The sequence below is a fragment of the Malania oleifera genome, chromosome 3 (assembly GCF_029873635.1).
Source record: "Malania oleifera isolate guangnan ecotype guangnan chromosome 3, ASM2987363v1, whole genome shotgun sequence".
NCBI lineage: Eukaryota > Viridiplantae > Streptophyta > Magnoliopsida > Santalales > Ximeniaceae > Malania > Malania oleifera.
In genome coordinates, this window is record NC_080419.1 from 76,220,838 (window position 1) to 76,226,833 (window position 5,996).

The 5,996-nt window shown below is 36.1% G+C and overlaps 1 non-coding gene across 1 annotated transcript; it reads left to right on the top strand.

Moving 5' to 3' along the window:
* Positions 1-3,640: 3,640 nt before the first annotated feature.
* On the top strand, positions 3,641-3,747 carry LOC131152465 (small nucleolar RNA R71). Its single transcript, XR_009135966.1, has one exon. It is a non-coding gene; the product is annotated as a small nucleolar RNA R71 (small nucleolar RNA).
* Positions 3,748-5,996: the final 2,249 nt, after the last annotated feature.

Below are 5,996 nucleotides of genomic sequence, written 5' to 3' on the forward strand. Positions count from 1 at the left end.
GATCATCGTAAAAGAAATTCTTAGCTTTAGCCTTAAACCTTCTGATGTGATAAGTTTTCCAATGGGGCAGCGTTTTCCTTGTGACCAAGAAATTCACAATATCACCATACCATGGCAAAGATTCAACTACAAATAATTGTTGTTCATCAGGAAAATAATCAAAAATTAAATAAAACTTCTCAAAAACTTCTGGTTGAAGCCGAGAAAGGTGATCTTCCACCACATTTTTCACTCCCTTTTTATCTTTTATTGTGAGAACAAATTCCTGCATCAGAAGTATCCACCTTACTAGTCTTGGCTTAGTGTCCTTTTTTGACACTAGAAATTTCAGAGCTACATGGTCAGTGAATATTATGATAGAAGAACCAAGAAGATATGATCTAAACTTATCCAATGCAAATACTATAGCTAGTAGTTCTTTTTCTGTGGTGGAATAGTTCTTTTGTGCAGCATTTAAAGTCTTACTAGCATAGTATATAACATATGGCAGTTTATCTCTTCATTGTCCAAGAACAACCCCCACAGCAAAATCACTTGCATCACACATTAACTCAAAAGGAAGTGACCAGTCAGGAGATCGAATTATAGGTGCAGTGGTGAGACATGTTTTCAGTTCATCAAAACCATTTCGACACTCTTGGGTCCATTCAAATTTAACATCATGCATCAAAAGTTTGCAAAGAGGTTTAGAGATAAAGCTAAAATTCCTTAAGAATTTTCTATAAAAACCAGCATGCCCTAAAAATGATCTAACATCTTTCACATTTTTAGGTGTAGGCAAATTTGAAATCACGTCTATTTTAGTTTTATCCATCTCTATGCCTCAAGAAGGTACAATGTGCCCCAAAACTATTCCTTGTTGGACCATGAAATGGCATTTTTCCCAATTTAACAACAATTTCTTTTCTTCACATATTTTCAAAACAACCTGAAAAATAGACAAACATGCATTAAATGTTTTCCCAAAAACTGAAAAGTCTTCCATGAAAACCTCTACACTGTCCTTAATCAAGTTGCAGAAAATACTAAACATGCATCTTTGGAAAGTAGTTGGGGCATTGCATAGCCCAAAATGGCATTCTGCTAAAGGCAAAAGTTCCAAAGGGACTAGTGAAGATAGTCTCTCTTGGTCCTCTTGAGCTATTTTTATTTGATAATAACTGGAGAATCCATCTAAAAAGCAATAATATTCATGCCCTGCCACTTTTTCTTAATCCTGGTCAAGGAAAGGCAAAGGAAAATGATCCTTCGTAGAGGCGGCATTCATTTTCCTATAATCTACACACATTCTTTAGCCTGTGGTCTCTCTAGTAGACACCATTTCTCCCTTATCATTTTCTACAACAATTATACTAGATTTTTTTGGAACAACTTGCATTAGACTAACCCATTTACTGTTAGCAATTGGATATATGATGCCTATGTCTAACAATTTCAAGACTTCCTTTTTTACCACTTCCTTTATTGTGGGGTTTAGTCTCCTTTGCATTTATCTAGAGAGTTTTGAATCATCTTTCAAATATATCCTATGGGTACAAATATGAGGACTTATACCTTTGATGTCAGCAATTGACCAGCCAATGGTTGATTCATGTTGTGTGAAAATTCTCAACAACTTACTTTCTTGGTCAGGGGTCAACAATGCAGAAATCAACACTGGAAATGAGTTCTTTGGTCCAAGGTAGGCGTATTTCAGCTCCGACGGTTGTGGCTTCAATTCTAGTACTGGTGTCTTCTCATTGGATGGTTGTGTTGGGGTTTGTATTGCCATTTGTGGCTCAAAATTAAGCTTCCATTGCATCTCAGTTGAATCACATGCAGCACAAAGAGAGGAAAAATGATCAGTGGACTCAGTTAAATCAAAGGGGTCTTCTAAATTCTCCCACTACTCATCACAACCATAATTTAACCAAGGAGTGTTTGCAATTAAGGATTCCAATGAATTGACTTCTTGAATGTATTCATGTTCTTAAGGTTGCTTGCACAAATTGAAGATATTCAGTTCTAAAGTCATATTACCAAAACTCAATTTTAAAACACCACTCCTACAATTGATTATGGCATTAGAAGTTGCTAAGAATGGTCTTCCCAAAATCACAGGTGGTGAGGAATTTGCATGGGATGACACTTTCATATCTAAGACGACAAAATCCATAAGGTAATAAAATTTATCCACTTGGACCAAGACATCCTCAACAATACCCTTAGGAATTTTTATGGATCTATCAGCGAGCTACAAACTAATGGATGTGGTTTTCAATTCCCCTAGCCCCAATATTCATACACACTATAAGGTAGCAAATTAACCCTCGCACCTATGTCTAGCAAGGCCTGCCTAATCTTAGAATTTCCAATGACACATGAAATAGTAGGTGACCCAGGATCCTTGTACTTAGGTGGTGTGTGATTTTGAATAATGGCTCTAACTTTCTTAGTGAGGAAAGCCTTTTTTTGCACATTCAGTTTGTGTTCCACAGTGCATAAATCCTTTAGAAATTTAGCATAAGTAGGAATTTTTTTTACAGCATCAAGAAGTGGAATGTTAATCCTAAGTTGCTTAAAAATTTCTAGGATTTCAACATGTTGTTTATCCTTGTGCAAAGAAAGAAAACATTGTGGAAACGGTGCAGGTATGGGACATGCATCATTATTTGAATTTAAAGTGCTTAACTCACCACTATCAAGAGGAGGGTTAGCATTTTTACCTAAACTTCCTGCACTATGGGCAGGGTCATCCAAAACCTTACCATTCCTCAAAGTTGTAATAGCTCTTGCTGATTTCACATTGCTCCCTTCACCCGAATTCTGAGATGATTGACTATGCCCTTGTGGATTGGATTGGGGTTAAGCTAAAAATTTTCCTTTCTCCTAGTTACTCAAGGTGGTGGTTACTCTAGTGAGAGTCCCTCTGATATCATTGATGACCTGGGAGTTCTTGTTGTTGATCGTGCTCTGACTCTGCATTAACTGTTGCAAGCTAACAGTTAGCTATTGTATGGAGTCTTCCGCTCCTCTTCTCTGCATTGGGGGCGGCTAATTTAGAATATAAGGTGGTCCTAAGCCTTGGCCAGCTGCTGCATAAGGAGTATATTGACTTGGTCCCTACATATTTGGCCCCACTTGGTCATTTTTCCAGCTGAGATTTGGATGATTTCTCCAATCTGCATCATAAGTATTAGAATAAGGTCCTGAAGAATTCTTAGAAACCATATGCACTGGGTTAGATTGATCAAGCAAAACTTCCTTAAAAGAAGGAATAGTTGGACATGCATCAGTCACATGCCCTGGATCCTCACATATGCTGCATTTTTCAGAAAATGATGGTAAAACATGCATTTCATTTACTTTCTTAAACTCAATGGAATCTAACCTCTTAGAAATCAGTGCAAGCCTAGCATTAAAATCATCAGCTTCTTTCAGTTGATATTTACCACCCCCACTAATACATATTTTCTTTTCAAATCTATCATACACATAAGAGACATCCCAAGATTGGATGTTTTCAGCCAAATAATCAAAATAGTCAAAAGCTTCTTCAGGTCCTTTGTCGAAAAAATCACCATTACACATGATTTCTACAAATTGCCTTATTTTTGGTTGCAACCCCTTATAGAAAAAGCTAATGACCCTCCAATTCTTATATCCATGGTGAGGGCATGCATTTAAGAGGTCTTTGAAACGTTCCCAACACTGATAAAATGTTTCCACATCCTTTTGGAAAAAATTCATGATTTGTCTTTTCAAACCATTAGTTCTCTACATGGGAAAAAATTTCTTTAAAAACTCAGTTTGCATTTCTTGCCAAGTCCCAATGGATCTTGGTCTCAAGGAATTCAACCAGGTCTTTGCCTTATCTTTTAAGGAAAATGGAAACAATTTTAGTTATATTACTTCTTCAGTGCATGTTCTATCCATCAATGTGGAACACCCTACTTCAAACTCTTTGATATGCAAATATGGGTTTTCAAATTCAATGCCATGAAAATGAGGTAACAATGGAATCCTCCCAAGTATAAAATTAAAAGCATTTGCATTCAAAGGTAGAATAATGCAAGATGGGATGCTGGTCCTAATAGGCTACAAGTATTCTCTTAGGCTCCTATTAGGGTTTTCCCTATCATGATGTTCATTTCTAGCCATTATGCTATGAGTGTCAGATGATGATTCAAGTGATTCAAGCTAAATGGGTGCACTCGATGATGAGATGGATGATTTTGTCCTAACTAGTCTAAATGCTTTATCTCTAGCCTAACCAAACATACAAACTCAATATAAACGAAATAAAAGAAAAATAAAAGCAAACAAGTCAAAGGAGAGGAAGAATATATCACCCAGGTTGTGAAGACGTTCACAACTCTACAAACACCCTCTCTGAAATTAGAAAAACACTTTGATGACACCAATTGGTCCCTGGAAACGGTGCCAAAAACTTGACTCGTTCTGAGTTGTGCTTCCAAGTGCAGAAGTGTCAATTTGTATCAAGGATGAGTCTAGGATCGTATTCCACAAGGACCACTAAGTATCAAAGTATTTGTGAAAGTTTAGTGAAATCTTATTGCCGTAAAATGTGGTGTGATAATATTTTTGGTTTTTTTATGTTCTTGCAAACAGTAAAGAAAAAATGGGAAATGATTGAGTAAACTATCAAGACGAAACATCAATTTTCGAGCCCCGCTATTGTCCACTACATTCAAATGGGTTTGAGGTTGAATCATATCATTGTTTTTAATCCCTTCTTTCAATGCAAACTAAAATTTTATCAATTTTTCAAAAATATAAATCTAATAATGCAGTCAAACCTAAATAGATTAATTGAAACAATTTTCCAAACACTCAGGTTACGAGTTCAACATTTTTTTGCTTCCATCGTTTACTAATTTCCTAAGCCTTACTCCTCTTCTTGTTAATCCAATCAAAATATAAACTCTCATTAAGCATAAACCGAACTTCATGTAAAAATTAATTGATGAAAATCCTAGATTAAATCAAGGTTTTTGTTAGCTTTATCGTGATCGCAAAAGGGGGGGTGAATTGGTATTTTTAAAATTTAAGCTCTAGGTCAATCTCCTAACACTAGTATATTCACAACCCTATGGTGAATCTAGTGCAAGTAATGTAAAAGTATACTAGAAAGTAAATAAAGTGATTTAATTAAACATACATGCACCAGAAAGCAATAAAGTAAGGGTGACAAGCAGAAATATTATCGAGGTTCGGCCAATTGCCTACATCCCCGCCTTGGCTAACAAGCACAAGGATTACCACAATAATTTGCTCACTTGAATGGGTGGAATGACACCAATACAAACCAGTCAATTAGCACAAGGCTGACCTCAACCTTTACACCAATCCTTACCGGGCTGGATTACTGCCCCCTCAGGCCACGCCTGGAATCACTCAGATTTACAATCAAATGGTACAGAAAAAAGTTCTTTCACATAAAGCAGATATATACCCAAATGCGTTCAATCACATACACATCAATAGTATGAATATAGTGTAAGCTCAGTGATGCAAGATTTGTTCAATCAATACTCTACACAGTATAATCAATATCAAGCTCAAAAGTATTCAACACAATACAATCAGTATGATGCACAAGAGTATTCAACACAAGCAAAGTCTTGGACTCTAGATAGAATATTTCAATAGCACATCAATATTCCAAGTACACTAAATAGATAATCAAACTAGTTCCAAAATGATTTTCCTCAATAAGTAAGCGGCACAATACTAGTTTGAAAGATTACTTGCTTGTTTGAAAAACCTTTGCACACCAAAAGCAAAGCAATTGGACACTTGCAATGGGATGCAAATATCCTAAGCTTCTTTGGTTTAATCTCACACAAGATTTATAATGGAGAAATCCGTGGGATAAACCTAGGCTAATCTCCCAAAGAAATAATCTCAAGCACACACAAAAATGGGAGTATTAACAAGGAACAACAATCACAATAACACAAGATGTATTCTCACAATCTCAGATTTTATCAAAG